This window comes from Salvelinus fontinalis, chromosome 12, assembly GCF_029448725.1.
Source record: "Salvelinus fontinalis isolate EN_2023a chromosome 12, ASM2944872v1, whole genome shotgun sequence".
Taxonomy (NCBI): domain Eukaryota; kingdom Metazoa; phylum Chordata; class Actinopteri; order Salmoniformes; family Salmonidae; genus Salvelinus; species Salvelinus fontinalis.
In genome coordinates, this window is record NC_074676.1 from 21,499,835 (window position 1) to 21,516,614 (window position 16,780).

General features: G+C 41.5%; 1 long non-coding RNA gene across 1 annotated transcript; it reads left to right on the forward strand.

Annotated features, from left to right (window-relative positions):
• Window positions 1–700: 700 nt before the first annotated feature.
• LOC129866970 (uncharacterized) lies at window positions 701–11,172 on the forward strand. Its single transcript, XR_008761564.1, has 2 exons — window positions 701–1,366; window positions 6,527–11,172. It is a non-coding gene; the product is annotated as an uncharacterized LOC129866970 (long non-coding RNA).
• The last annotated feature ends 5,608 nt before the right edge of the window (window positions 11,173–16,780 follow it).

Below are 16,780 nucleotides of genomic sequence, written 5' to 3' on the forward strand. Positions count from 1 at the left end.
TAGCAACAACCACCCGTAGCACGCGCTCCAGCACGTATATTTCACTGGTCATCCCCAAAGCCCATACCTCCTTTGGCCACCTTTCCTTACAGTTTTCTGCTGCTGATGACTGGAATGAATTGCAAAAATCACTGAATCTGGAGTCTTATATCTCCCTCTAACTTTAAGTATCAGCTGTCAGAGCAGCTTACCGATCGATCACTGTACCCGTACACAGCCAATCTGTAAGTAGCACATCAAACTACCTCATCCCCATATTGTTATTTATCCTCTTGCTCTTTTACACCCCAGTATCTCTACTTGCACATAATCATCTTCACATCCATCACTCCATTGTTAATGCTAAATTGTAATTATTTTGCCTCTATGGCCTATTTGTTGCCTACCTACCTACTGTTCTACATTTGCACACACTGTACATCGATTTTTCTATTGTGTTATTGACTATGTTTGTTTATGTGTAACTCTGTGTTGTTGTTTTTGTCACACTGCTTTGCTTTATCTTGGCCAGGTCGCATTTGTAAATGAGAACTTGTTCTCAACTGGCCTACCTGGTTAAATAAAGGTTATATAAATAAAATAATAATGATAGAACAATAAATACATTTGATGTACAATTTATTTTTAAATTCTGTTCCACCATGATAGGACAATAAATAAATAAGATCTATAATTAATTTCAAAATGTATATCCCTCATCTGCACAAAATTTAAAGCTCTCTCACAACCCCTGCTCACAGATATACATTGGTTCTGGAATATGCAACCATTTCCTTTCTTACTCACTTAAGGCCACACTTTCCCAAACACCATCTATCCACATACTGTGCCTTCTGTCTGCTGTGTTTTTATCTCCACCATGTTGAATTAGTGCTTTTGTGTCCTATTAGATATTATTCAAGTTAGCTATATTATTTTTGTGTGTTATTACAATCCATAACAGTGCTAGAATTGTGTTTCATTATTTGCCTCCTCTATGAGAATTTAGTAATTTTTAGAATAGCCATGGAGTAGTCTTTGCGTCTCTGAACAATTGGCAATCAATATATAGTTTATCAACTACGAGAGCTACGCGTTTCCCTTTCAATCTATTTTCCTTGTAAGTTGGATACAGAACTTTGCGCCGTTCTGCAATTTCCCTCGGGAACGGGTCATTCATGCCTATTTCGAGCCAGTAAGTCTTTTACCCAGGCTTTTAACCATTATTTTAAATTTGGCAACGATTGGGGGTTCATACCTCTGTCCGAAAGCGGTGTACACGGTGGAGTTGGATTCTGTCGATAGCTTTGTGTGGGCTCTGAGCACTGTAAGGAGGAACTCTCTAACTACACTTTCAGGAACTTCTCCTTCTTTCTCTTGGATACCTGTAAGTACCAGATTCTCTCTCATGGATCTAGTCTGTATGTCAAGCAAGGTTTCTATCAGAACAATGTTCTCATTTTTAAGTTCATTCACTTCGGTTTCAATTTTATTGACTGTCCCTTTTAGCTTGTTTGTGTCTTTTTCCAATGTCGCAGATTTTTCATCACTCTTCTCGAGGCTTGCCTTCAGCTCTTTTATATCCTTACTGACAAGTTCAAGTATGCCCAGTTTGTCATTTATTGATTTTAACAGATTGGCGGTGAAAAGATTAAATCGTCTGTGTCTGTAGAGTCACGTTTTCGTTTTGAAATAGGTTCCCGTCTTACTCTCTGTTATGTTTGTTGTTGCTTGTTTTCGTAATATTTGTACATACATTTCTCTAGTCTTATGATTTGTTTTGTGTTGTTATCCAGATTGAAGGTTATTACCCACAAGTTTGTGAAGTGTCAATATGTAGTCTAATTTGCCGATATTGAATATTACGTTTTTATCTTGATGTTGTCTACATAGCTGTTTTCAGTCTGCCATCTTGAATCTCTTCCTATTGGAATCCAGCCAGATTTATGATATCCACAATTATAATTTTTGTTCACCTGCAATGCTCATAATGACTGCCAGGGTTAGAACAATGTGAGGAGAATACCTAAGCCATTTAAACTGGAACAACCATTTCAGTAACTGGTGCAAAATATCTAACTAAATGATTGGATTAGTTTAGAAAAATGTACGTTATTTATTTTTGTGTAGCATAAGAGTAATTAATCAATCAGTCAATGTACATGGAAAAACACAGATATGATGTTTTATTGACCTGCAGTACAGCATGCTTGGGAGAAAAAGTCTATTTGTTATAACAAACAAATTTAGTTGATGTGACTTCTCATTTTGTTTTGAGTCAGTACCAGAACATTTTAAAGTAATAATGAGATATTTCATTGACTTTGAGCTAAACTTTTGAGTAAAAGATGCCTTGGGGTTTACAATGTAGTGTTGATTTTTTTCAGTGTAACATTTCTAGTGTTGATTCAAGTGTTAAATTAACACTCACTGATGTAAAAGAACACCAGTGTTAGTGTTAATGAAAAGCGCTCTATTTTCAGCTGGCATTAAGCCAGTGCAATTGTCAAACGCATGCTCGTTTGCAATTTCCACCTGTTAAAACCAGTGTGCTTCTATTATTTTCAAACCCGAGCGCCAGGACTAGTAATTTACCAGAGGTGCGATTACGTCGCTTGAGTGTTTGTTACGATGCGGAACGGTTTCTATTGACGACAGGTTTCTCCAAAACGTTATTGTACAGACTTTGAGCTACGTTTGCTCCCATTTGGTGGGTGTGGCAAGGTGTAGCTTGAAGCAATGAGTGACGTATTTAAGGGCTGTGGCCATGCTGACAGCAATCCCAAACCCACAACCCCTCCTGTTTTTTCAACTGGTCTGTGAGTACAGAACCGTTTCTTTTGATTTGAACGTTCCAAAACGTAAACATGTACTGAATGGCACCCTGTCTTATATGAGTTTGCATGCACTGAGCTGGAAAGGGTGGCAATATCTGAGCTGTGTCCTTAAACACGTGCGGCAAAGTTCCAATTTCCGTATGCTCTAGTGGGGATATTTAAGACCTACGTGAAAGTTGGCTTTATATTAAAGATAATGACTTTGAACGTCGATACCGCTTCAGCAGAACATTCCAGTGTGATATATATAAATTACAATCTGAATCAGCTGACGATAGCGAACAAGCTACAGTCCTTGTTCTTTGTTCTACAATATGTAACTTTTGGGGTAACCCCGGCCAAATTCACATCGAAATTTGAGTTTTTGATCTGTCAGTCTCATTGAAAACAAGTCTAAGAGGCGGTAAAGCTGTTCTATGTGCACTTGTCATTGTGAAGTTTTGTTTTTGCGTGTTTTATTTTCGGTTTTGTACACTAGCTTCAAACAGCTGAAAGTACAATATTTTGGTTATGGAAAATATATTTCACAGCAGTTTAGATGGTACAGTGATTCTCTACAATATACTTGCTTGTTTTGTCATATAAACTGAAATTAGGCGAACTATTATAACTTTAGCAACCAGGAAATGGAGGAGCGATTTCTGCATAGCGTACCTTTAACTGAAAAACGTCAATAGTTTTGCAACCACATGACATAAAATGCTCAAAACAACTGTTATAAATTCAGAGACCTCTCTTCCCCAATCAACGGCAATTACTTTTGTACTATGGCAATTTTCTATCAATTTAAATAGCTTACACCTCACCCCGTAAGACTTTCATGAATACAACCAACTGTTATTGGTTCAGGGACCTCATCCCTCCAATCAATGGTAACTGCTTTAATTGTTTTTTACTTTGGCAACGTTTTATGAATTTTAATTGACTTTACATTACAAATACTTCCTTAACTGTAATAGCTTCCACCCTATGTTACTTTTTTTATGAATACAACCAGCTTCAGGGACCTCACCCCTCCAATCAACGGCAATAACTCTTGCATTTTGGGATTTTGCTGATTTTTCTATCAATTTAAATTGACTTTACATAGAAAATATTTCTTAAAACACTTATGTTTGTAATGTTTTACCTTGGTGATTTTCCATCAATTTAAATTGACTTTATAAAAAGTACTTCCTTAAAACTTCATTAGCTTCCACCCATAATACTTTCATGAATACAACCAATTGTTATGGGTTACATTTACATTTAAGTCATTTAGCAGACGCTCTTATCCAGAGCGACTTACAAGTACATACATCCATACTTTTTTTTTGGACTGGCCCCCCGTGGGAATCGAACCCACAACCCTGGCGTTGCAAGCGCCATGCTCTACCAACTGAGCCACACAGGGCTAGTTCAGGGACCTCATCCCACCAGTCAAAAACAATAACTTTAGCATTTCTTTTATGATGGCATTTTCTATCAATTTAAATTGACTTGATATTAAAAATATTTTATTAAAACTTCCAATAGCTTCCACCCCATAATACTTTCATGAATAATACCAACTGTTATTGTTTCATCGACCTCATCTCTCCAATCAATGGTAATAACTTTTTTATTTTTTTGACTTTGGTGATTGTTTATGATTTGGTATTGGTATTTATTAGGATCCCTATTAGCCACTGCAAAAGTGTCAGCTACTCTTCCTGGGATCCACATGAAACATAACATAATACATAGTACAGAACATTATTAGTCAAGGACAGATATACAGTTGAAGTCGGAAGTTTACATACACCTTCACCAAATACATTTAAACTCAGTTTTTCACAATTCCTGACATTTAATCCTAGTAAAAATTCCCTGTTTTAGGTCAGTTAGGATGACCACTTTATTTTATTCAGCTTATTCAGATTTGTTTCAGCTTTTATTTATTTCATCACATTCCCAGTGGGACAGAAGTTTACATACACTCAATTAGTATTTGGTAGCATTGTCTTTAAATTGTTTAACTTGGGTCAAATATTTTGTGTAGCCTTCCACAAGCATCCCACAATAAGTTGGGTGAATTTTGGCCCATTCCTCCTGACAGAGCTGGTGTAACTGAGTCAGGTTTGTAGGCCTCCTTGCTCGCACATGCTTTTTCAGTTCTGCCCACAAATGTTCTATAGGATTGAGGTCAGGGCTTTGTGATGGTCACTCCAATACCTGACTTTGCTGTCCTTAAGCTATTTTGCCACAACTTTGGAAGTATGCTTGGGGTCATTGTCCATTTGGAAGACCCATTTGCGACCAAGCTTTAACTTCCTGACTGATGTCTTGAGATGTTGCTTCAATATATCCACATAATTTTCCCTCCTCAGGATGCCACCTATTTTGTGAAGTGCACCAGTCCCTCCTGCAGCATAACACCCCCACAACATGATGCTGCTACCCCCATGCTTCACGGTTGGGATGGTGTTCTTCGGCTTTCAAGCCGCCCCCTTTTTCCTCCAAACATATCGTTGGTCATTATGACCAGACAGTTCTATTTTTGTTTCGTCAGATCAGAGGACACTTCTCTGAAAAGTACGATCTTTGTCCCCATGTGCAGTTGCAAACCGTAGTCTGGCTTTTTTATGGCGGTTTTGGAACAGTGGCTTCTTCCTTGCTGAGCGGCCTTTCAGGGTATGTCGATATAGGACTCGTTTTACTGTGGATATAGATAGTTTTGTAACTGTTTCCTCCAGCATCTTCACAAGGTCCTTTGCTGTTGTTCTGGGATTGATTTGCACTTTTCGCACCAAAGTACATTAATTTCTAGGAGACAGAACACTTCTCCTTTCTGAGCGGTAGGATGGCTGCGTGGTCCCATGGTGTTTATACTTGCGTACTATTGTTTGTACAGATGAACGTGGTACCTTCAGGCGTTTGGAAATTGCTCCCAAGGATGAACCAGACTTGTGGAGGTCTTGGCTGATTTATTTTGATTTTCCCATGATGTCAAGCAAAAGAGGCACTGAGTTTGAAGGTAGGCCTTGAAATACAGGTAGGCCTTTGAGTCAATGCATCCACTGGACTCAAATTATGTAAATTAGACTATCAGAAGCTTCTAAAGCCATGACATAATTTTCTGGAATTTTCCAAGCTGTTGAAAGGCACAGTCAACTTAGTGTATGTAAACTTCTGATCCACTGGAATTGTGATTAAGTGAAATAATCTGTCTGTAAGCAATTGTTGGAAAAATTACTTCATGCACAAAGTAGATGTCCTTACCGACTTGCTGAAACTATAGTTTGTTAACAAGAAATTTGTGGAGTGGTTGAAAAACAAGTTTTAATGACTCCAACCTAAGTGTATGTAAACTTCTGACTTTAACTAACTAACTAACTGTATGTATGTATGTATGTATGTATGTATGTATGTATGTATGTATGTATGTTTTACTTCACGATACTTTCACACAATGTTGCAGGCTGCTTCCTTCCCCCTTTTATCCCCAAACACTCCCTTGCTTAACGAGTTACAGTCTTGCCTCATTGGGGCAGGAAGTCCATATAAGGCCAACGGACTGCCAGATATCGCCCCTCAATCACCACTCCCCTCACCTCTCCCTGCCGGCTGCCACAACATTTATCTATCCAATGTTGTCATGATTTGTAAAAAGATACATTATACTTCAGTAATCCACAATGACCTGGTGATGTAAAAGTCTAATAATGACATTATCTTCCAAATTCCTACAGATACCTTGCAGCTGGAGATTCCTTCAAATCCTTTGTAGGGCACTGCACGGTTGGGTGCATTGTCGCGAGTGTGACCAGGGCCATCTGGGACAGGGGATCAGAGGGGGTGGATCAGGATCAGGGGTGTGTGAAGGCTCCCTGTGTCCTGCATAACTTCATTAGATGGACACGAGGACCAGGAGGGGACCTGCAGCTTGCCGGCGTGTGCCAGAGGAGAGGCCTGCTGCTCTGCACGATAGTGCACGGATAGGGGCCAACAACGCAGCACAGGAGGCTGTTTGCGGAAGACCTTCAACTCCTACTTCTTCGATGAGGTGCCTTACCCTGGTAACACCTGGTGCAACAGACTAAACACTATGCACAACCAAAGGCTCTTTTAAGAGTCACCCACATTGCAATTAGAGTATTCTTCCATTTACTTAGCTACAGTATGTCAACTGCAGTTATTAAATTCCCAGTTTCTCTCCCTTTGATTTCTACTTCTCAGTTGAGGGTGTTGTTAAAGTAAGGGTGATGTCTGCACATACAATACAAAACAGGCTCTTTTAAGAGTCACCCAAATATATATATTTTTTTACTATTAGACACCCTACAACCCACACCTACATGCTTGTGAAGAGGGCACGACAAAATCTATTCCCCCTCAGGAGACTGAAAAGATTTGGCATGGGTCCTCAGATCCTCAAAAGGTTCTACAGCTGCACCACAGAGGGTAGTGCGTATGGCCCAGTACATCACCGGGGCTAAGCTTCCTGCGATCCAGGACCTCTATACCAGGCGGTGTCAGAGGAAGGCCCTAAAAATGGTCAAAGACTCCAGCCACCCTAGTCATAGACTGTTCTCTATGCTACCGCACGGCAAGCGAAACCAGAGCACCAAGTCTAGGTCCAAGAGGCTTCTAAACAGCTTCTATACCCCAAGCCATAAGACTCCTGAACATCTAATGAAATGGCTACCCAGACTATTTGCATTGCTCCCCCCCTCTTTTACACTGCTGCTGCTCTCTGTTATTATCTATGCATAGTCACTTTAATAACTGTACCTACATGTATGTATTACCTCAATTACCTAACATTTTAGCTACTTCGCATGTTACCTAACCCTTCCCCTAACCATTAAATCTAACCGTTTAACCTAACTCCTAACCTTAACCTTAACCCCTAGCCCAGCCAATGTTACGTTAGCATTAGCCACCTAGCTAACATTAGCCACAACATATTGGAATTTGTAACGTATCATTCGTTAAATATTGTACATTTGCAAATTTGGAACATAATACAAATTCTAATTAGTAACATATCATATGAAATGGATGATAGACATCCACAAACTAATACATACCATACAAAACATAACATACAGTAACTAGATTTTTTACAAATGATTTCTCTAAATAAGATTTGTTGTGCAGATCAAATACACTGCATTTCAAACAGTCAGCAATAATCTAATGAATTCAGGACTTGTGAAATTATACCTAGGCTAAATATAAGCCTTCCACAATCATAAGACTCAGTAATTATTTTATTTTATGAAAATAGTTAAACCTGCTTTTTTGCAACAATCACCGACCTGGCTTTTAAGTTTGTCTATGAATATGCACTTTTTGTTACAATGTAACCAGAACCATGCACAATGCACATTCACTTCTTGTAGCAGGCATTATAGAAAATTAGCACAGGTCTCTTAAACAATCTCTCAAGCACAAGCCCACCTGCTAGGAGCAGCCAGCTAATCTTCATAGGAATCTTTATATTTAAAGTTTAGCCAACTTGGATCTGTTTGCTAGCTAACAAGGCAGAACAGTTGCATTGTTGTGAACACCACCTTCTGTCCATATTATACTGTTTGAACAGCATGCTAGCCTGCCAACTTTGTTAAGATGTTGCAATCAAGTGGCCTACCTTATTTCTCAGAATGAAAAAGAGTTGCCAATTCCATTTATGTTTTATGCTTATTGCACATTTTATGAAAGATACTAGATGGCTAGTATAATCAACACAGGGGCCCCTCAAGGGGCACGACTCCAACACCATCATCAAGTTTGCTGATGACACAAAAGTGGTAGGCCTGATCACCAACAACGATGAGATAGCCTACAGGGAGGAGGTCAGAGACCTGGCCTAGTGGTGCTAGGACAACAATCTCTCCCTCAATGTGATCAAGACAAAGGAGATGATTGTGGACTACAGGAAAAGGAGGACCGAGCACGCCCCCATTCTTTTCGACGGAGCTGCAGTGGAGCAGGTTGAGAGCTTCAAGTTCCTTGCTGTCCACATCACCAACAAACTATCATGGTCCAAACACACTAAGACAGTTTTGAAGAGGGCATGACAAAGCCTATTCCTCCTCAGGAGACTGAAAAGATTTGGCATGGGTCCTCCGATCCTCAAAAGTTTCTACAGCTGCACCATCGAGAATATCCAGATGGGTTGTATCACTGCCTGGTATGGCAATTGCTCGGCCTCTGACCGCAATGCACTACAGAGGGTAGTGCATATGGCCCAGTACATCACTGGGCCAAGCTTCCTGCCATCCAGGAGGTGTCAGAGGAAGGCCCGAAAAATTGTCAAAGACTACAGCCACCCTAGTCATGGACTGTTCTCTCTGCTACAACACAGCAAGCAGTACCGGAGCGCCAAGTCTAGGTCCAAAAGGCTTCTTAACAGCTTCTACCCCCAAGCCATAAGACTCCTGAACAGCTCATCAAAGGGTTACCCAGACCCCTCTTTTACGCGGCTGTTACTCTCTGTTTATTATCTATGCATAGTCACTTTAACTATGCCTACATGTACATATTACCTCAATTACCTCGACTAACCGGTGCCCCCACACTTTGACTCTGTCTCGGTAGGACCTGTATATAGCCTCGCTATTGTTATTTTACTGCTGCTGTTTAACTATTTGTTACTTTTATTTTCAATTTTTTTTCTTAACTTCAAAGCATTGTTGGTTAAGGGCTTGTAAGTAAGCATTTCACTGTAAAGTCTACACATGTTGTATTCGGCACATGTGACAAATACAATTTGATTTGATATAGCAGTCTTTGGCTAAAATAAAACCTTCAAGGACTGTTGGAAAAGCATTCCAGGTGAAGCTGGTTGAGAGAATGCTAATCGTGTGCAAAGCTGTCAAGGCAAAGGGTGGCTACTTTGAAGAATCTCAAATATAAAATTATTTTGAATTGTTTAACAATTTTTTGGTTACTACATGATTCCATATGTCTAATTTCATGGTTTTGATGTCTTCACTATTATTCTAAAATGTAGAAAATTGTAAAAAATAAAGCAAAACCCTGGAATGAGTAGGTGTGTCAACCTTTGACTGGTACTGTATGTCGGAAACCACGTTTCTGACTTTTGAAAATGTGATGTTTCGCCCACATTTTACACCTGATTATGTTTTGTACATGTAAAAACATTTACATGTGAAAAGTATGTTTCCTAAAAGCATTTTTTTTTCCTATGTGAAAATATTATTTTTTTCACATTGTTTTTGTAAGGGAAGGTATTCAATATGTGGGCAAAACAAATATAAAAAAATCTAAAAGGGGCACCTTGCGCTACTGCTTTTGAATTGCATCTGCTTATCATTTTTAGGTGGATGAAGTGCCACACACTAAGATACTGACAGAACTGGAATTCTGGCCTAACCTCCAATGACATGACATGTGTCGGTCACAAAGACCTTTCTCAAGGCCATGACCAAAATAATGGATGTTAGCAAATGTTATTTCTGCAAGTACACGCTGTGTACAGATACATTTGCTCTGTCTGCTTAATCTTCACTCTATCTACCCACCTGAGAACAAACATGTCTTCAGGTCTGAAGAAGACAATTACCTCATTCTAACACTTCGTTTTTTCAAAAGCTTTGGCAAATTTTTCAGATGTCAGTGGTTTATTTTCAAAATGCTATGTACAAAACTCTCAACTGATAACATTTGTAAAACTCTCTGTCTTATGTTCAGGACTGTTGATTGTGTACTCATTGGAGTTGAACACATCTTTCATCCATAAGTCATTCATGCAAAATGTATGTTTTCCATGAAATACCATGAGAGCATTTTGTTTAGTCACCAATACATCAGATGATAGGCTCACTGTTTAGTCATTTTAACTAACATTTCATCCAATAGCAAAACAAATAAAATCTAAACGGTTATTTTGTAAGTGTTGAATAAAAAGAATAGAAGATGTGACAATTTCCCATACAGTATTTGACTGGAAAATAATATGGACAATTATTTTTGCAAACCAATTTTTGTAATAAATTGTATCCAATGGCAGGTTGTTAGCATGTAGGGAATATAGCCTATAGTGCATTCGGAAACTATTCAGACCCCCCCCCCTGTCTTTTATTACCATATCATTTTTGTATGTTCTCTATAGTGATGTACTTGAAAATGTTTTAATTGACCAGTTTGGCACATTTGGGCAAACTTGATACAATATTTTGTTTAGTATTGCAATGCTTCACTGGATCAGTCTGAAACGTTGCACATACACTGCTGCCATCTTGTGGCCAAAATCCTAATTGTGCCTAAACTGCAATATTATATTATGGCCTTTCTCTTGCATTTCAAAGATGATGTAACCAAAAACAAATGAGTAAATGAATGTTTTTTTGTATTATCTTTTACCAGATCTAATGTGTTATATTCTCCTACATTAATTTCATATTTCCACAAACTTTAAAGTGTTTAATTTCAAATGGTATCAATAATATGTATATCCTTGCTTCAGGACCTGAGGTATAGGCAGTTAATTGTCATTTTAGGCAAAAACATTTTTTTTAAAGGGTTTTCTGTTCATTTCCAACTATTGTTGGAAACATTACTTGTGTCATGCACAAAGTAGATATCCTAAGTAGATATCCTAGCCCACAACATTCCACTGAAAAGGCAGCGCGCGAAATTCAAAAATATGTAACTTTCACACATTAACAAGTTCAATACAGCAATTGAAAGATAAACATTTTGTTAATCTACCCATCGTGTCCGATTAAAAAAAAAAAAAAAAAAAAATGTTTTACAGCGAAAACACAACATATATTTGTTAGATCACCACCAAATCCAAAACACACAGCCATTTTTCCCAGCCAAAGATAGTCACACAAAAGCAGGAAGAGATAAAATGAATCACTAACCTTTGATAATCTTCATCAGATGACACTCATAGGACATCATGTTACACAATACATTTATGTTTTGTTCGATAATGTGCATATTTATATCCACAAATCTCGGTTTACATTGGCGCCATGTTTAGAAATGCCTCCAAAATATCTGGAGTAATTACAGAGAGCCACTTCAAATAACAGAAATACTCATTATAAACTTTGATGAAAGATACATGTTTTACATATATTGAAAGATACACTGGTTCTTAATGCAACCGCTGTGCCCGATTTTTTTTTTTTTGTTGATTTTTTGATTTTTTTACTTTAGGAAAAAGCATACCATGCAATAATCTGAGACGGCGCTCAGAAATACACAACATTTCTCCGCCATGTTGGAGTCAACAGAAATATGAAATTACATCATAAATATTCCCTTACCTTTTGATGATCTTTCATCAGAATGCAGTGCCAGGAATCCTAGTTCCACAATAAATCGTTGTTTTGTTCGATAATGTCCACTACTAGTGTCCAATTAGCTACTTTTGCTAGCACTTTTAGTTCACATGTCCAAACGCTGGTGCCGGTCCAGGCGAACTCGGACGAAAACTTCAAAACGTTATATTCCAGGTCGAATAAACTGGTCAAATTAAGTAGAGAATCAATCGTCAGGATGTTGTTATCATATATATCCAATAACGTTCCAACCGGAAAATTTCTTCATGTCTGTATAAGTAATGGAAGACATGGCCATATCATGACTAGCATGAACAGGAACTAGCATTCTGCCAGACCACTGACTCATAGCTGCCATCCGGCCCCACATCACACTAGAGGCTTCATTCCACGTTCTACAGACTGTTGACATGTAGTGGAAGGCGTAGGAAGTGCAAACAGATCCATATATTACAGGGAATTGAATAGGCGATGACTTTAACATCGACCCTTCTCAGAATTCTCACTTCCTGTTTGGAAGTTTGCCTGCCATATGAGTTATGTTACACAGACATAATTCAAACAGTTTTAGAAACTTCAGAGTGTTTTCTATCCAATAGTAATAATAATATGCATATATTAGCATCTGGGACAGAGTAGGGGGAAGTTCACTATGGGCACGCGATTCATCCAAAGTGAAAATGCTGCCCCCTATCCCAAACAGGTTTTAACAAGAAATGTGTGGAGTGGTTGAAAAACGAGTTTTAATGACTCCAACCTAAGTGTATGTAAAATTCTGACTTCAACTGTCCTATTGTTTCTCTTTAGTGCTGTAACGGTTCTCTAAATCCTCCTCCTCCGACGAGGAGAGGAGAGAGGGATCTGAAGACCAATGTGCAGCGAGGTATGATGACATGATTTATTTAAGACACGACAAAACAACAAACACGACGTAGACAGAAAACGAACTATACTTGAATAAACTACAAAACAAATAAACGATGAAAACAGACCTGGACACGAACTTACATATAACTTGAAGAACGCACGAACAGGTACACGACTACAAACAAACGCTACAGTCCCGTGTGGCACGAACATACATACAGACACAGGAGACAACCACCCACAAACAAACAGTGTGAAAACGCCTACCTTAATATGGCTCTCAATCAGAGGAAATGAAAACCACCTGCCTCTAATTGAGAGCCATATCAGGTCACCCTTAAACCAACATAGAAACAGAAAACATAGACTGCCCACCCAAACTCACGTCCTGACCAGCTAACACATACACAAACTAACAGAAAACAGGTCAGGAACGTGACAAGTGCATTTAACACTATGTCACAAATAAAAGCCTTAGCACGTGCATGTAGAGCGCACTGATTGGTGTCACCTTGTTAGTATGTGTTACACCTGTACTGGTTGCCATCTCGTTAGTGGGAAGGCATTTCACCTGTGCTGGCCAAGGTGCTATTTAAGAGTTGCTGTCGTTAAGTTTGCTGTGGGTTTTTACCTTTGTTTTCTTCTTCTTAGGCAAATTTAGTGGGCGCTCATGGTGGGTGTCTTTTAGGTTCCAGTTGTTGTTGCTAGTCAACTTTCAGTGGACACTCCCATGAGTGTCTTTCTAATGCCTCCTAAAACCCTGCCTGTTTCGTTTTGGTTGTCAGCGACTCTTTGTTAGTTCCCTATTCTGGTTGAGCGACAGTTTTTGGTTTTCTTGCTAGGGAATGTAAAAGCATGCACATCATCAATATGTACCTATTGTTCCTCTTTAGTGCATTTAACACAGTTGCAAATGAAAATCCTTGGGTGGCGAGTTGATACATTTAAAACCACCCTCAGACTTAGAAAGATTTTAAAATGGCAGTTTTATTTGCCCATATAAAGTCTTATGACCGAGTACACTTTTTTTTTATTCACTTTTTATAAAGAATGTCTTCGGTGGGGTAATTGGTATTACCAAAAATAAATATAACTTTGGGAACCATGCCATTCTTGTAACGATAATCCTCCTCCTCTTCATCAGAAGAGGAGGAGCAGGGATTGAACCAAGGTGCAGCGCGTTGAAATGACATGATGAATTTATTTAACAAGACAAAAACGAACTATACTTGAAAATGATACAAAATAACAAAACGAAAGTAGACAGTCCTGAACGACGAACTTACATACAACGTGAAGAACGAAATTAACAGGAACAGACTACATGAAATGAACAAACCGTATACAGTCCCGTATGGTGCAAACATAGACACGGACACAGGAGACAACCACCCACAAACAAACAGTGTGAATGCCCTACCTAAATATGACTCTTAATTAGAGACAAACGCAAACCACCTGCCTCTAATCAAGAGCCATACCAGGCAAACCAAAACCAACATAGAAACAGATAACATAGAATGCCCACCCAACCTCACGTCCTGACCAACTAACACACAAAAACTAACATAAATAGGTCAGGAACGTGACAGTACCCCCCCCACAAGGTGCGAACTCCGGACGCACCAGCACAAAGTCTAGGGGAGGGTCTGGGTGGGCATCTAACCACGGTGGTGGCTCAGGCTCCGGGCGCGGTTCCCACCCCACCATAATCCATCCTAACTTCCTCCCACAAAGAATGTCCACCCTCTTTCTTCCCCCACACAATTCTCTTAATAATATATTAAATAAGGATAACACCAGGACAGAGAGATAAATCAAGATAGAGGGATAGATAAGACTATAGAGATAGATGAAGATAGAGAGGGAGATTAGGATAGAGGGGCAACTCCGGACTGAAAGGCAGCTCCGGACAGAGAGACAGCTCTGGACTGATGGGCAGTTCTGGGTATCCAGCCTTTTCAGGCTGAAGGGCAGCTCATGGCTGACTGACGACTCTCGATGCTCATGGCTGGCTGACGGCTCTCGACGCTCATGGCAGGCTGACAGCTCTCGACGCTCATGGCAGGCTGACGGCTCTCGACGCTCATGGCAGGCTGACGGCTCTCGACGCTCATGGCAGGCTGACGGCTCTCGACGCTCATGGCAGGCTGACGGCTCTCGACGCTCATGGCGCTCTGACGGCTCACGACGCTCATGGCGCTCTGACGGCTCTGGCTGCTCATGGCTCTCTGACGGCTCTGGCTGCTCATGGCTCACTGACGGCTCTGGCTGCACATGGCTCTTTGACGGCTCTGGCTGCTCATGGCGCTCTGACGGCTCTGGCAGATCCTGTCTGGTTGGCGGCTCTGGCAGATCCTGTCTGGTTGGCGGCTCTGGCAGATCCTGTCTGGTTGGCGGCTCTGGCAGATCCTGTCTGGTTGGCGGCTCTGGCAGATCCTGTCTGGCTGACGGCTCTAGCGGCTCCTGTCTGGCTGATGGCTCTAGCGGCTCCTGTCTGGCTGACGGCTCTGTAGGCTCATGGCAGACGGGCGGCTTTGCAGGCTCATGGCAGACGGGCGGCTTTGCAGGCTCCTGGCAGACGGATGGCTCAGATGGCGCTGGGGAGACGGATGGCTCAGATGGCGCTGGGGAGACGGATGGCTCAGATGGCGCTGGGGAGACGGATGGCTCAGATGGCGCTGGTGAGACGGATGGCTCTGGCCGGATATGGCGCACTGTAGACCTGGTGCGTGGTGCCGGAACTGGAGGCACCGTGCTAATGATAAGCACCTTCCTACTAGTGCGGGGAGCAGGGACAGGGCACACTGTATCCTCAAAGCCTACTCTACCCCTGATGCGTGGTACCGGCACTGGTGACGCCGGGCTGAGGACAAGCACATCAGGATTAGTAGGGGGAGAATATATAGTGTGTACAGGGCTCTGGAGACGCACTGGTAGCTTAGTGCGTGGGGCCGGAACTGGAGGCACCGGGCTAGATGCACGCACTACAGGGAGAGTGCGTGGAGGAGGAACAGGGCTCTGGAAATGCACTGGTAGCCTAGTGCGTAATGTAGGCACTGTAGGTACTAGGCTGGGGCGGGGAGGTGGCGCCGGAAATACCGGACCGTGCAGGCGTACTGGCTCTCTTGAGCATTGAGCCTGCCCAACCTTACCTGGTTGAATGCTCCCGGTCGCCCTGCCAGTGCGGCGAGGTGGAATAGCCCGCACTGAGCTATGCAGGCGAACCGGGGAAACCATGCGTAAGGCAGGTGCCATGTATGCCGGCCCGAGGAGACGCACTGGAGACCAGACGCGTTGAGCCGGCCTCATGACACCTGGCTCAATGCCCAATCTAGCCCTACCAGTGCGGGGAGGTGGAATAACCCGCACTGGGCTATGCACACGTACAGGAGACACCGTGCGCTCTACTGCGTAACACGGTGTCTGCCCGTACTCCCGCTCTCCACGGTTAGCCTGGGAAGTGGGCGCAGGTCTCCTACCTGCCCTTGGCCCACAACCCCTTAGCCCCCCCCCCAAGAAATTTTTGGGAATTACTCACGGGCTTTTCGGGCTTCCGTGCAAGACGCGTCCCCTCATAACTCCGGTTCTTCACTCCAGTAGCCTCTGCTCTCCTCAGTGCCTCCACCTGTTCCCATGGGAGGCGATCCCTTCCAGCCAGGATCTCCTCCCATGTGTAGCAACCTTTACCGTCCAATACATCGTCCCAAATCCATTCCTCCTTCTTGTGCTGTCCCTTACTCCGTTTAAACCGCTGCTTGGTTCTGGATTGGTGGGTGGTTCTGTAACGATAATCCTCCTCCTCTTCATCAG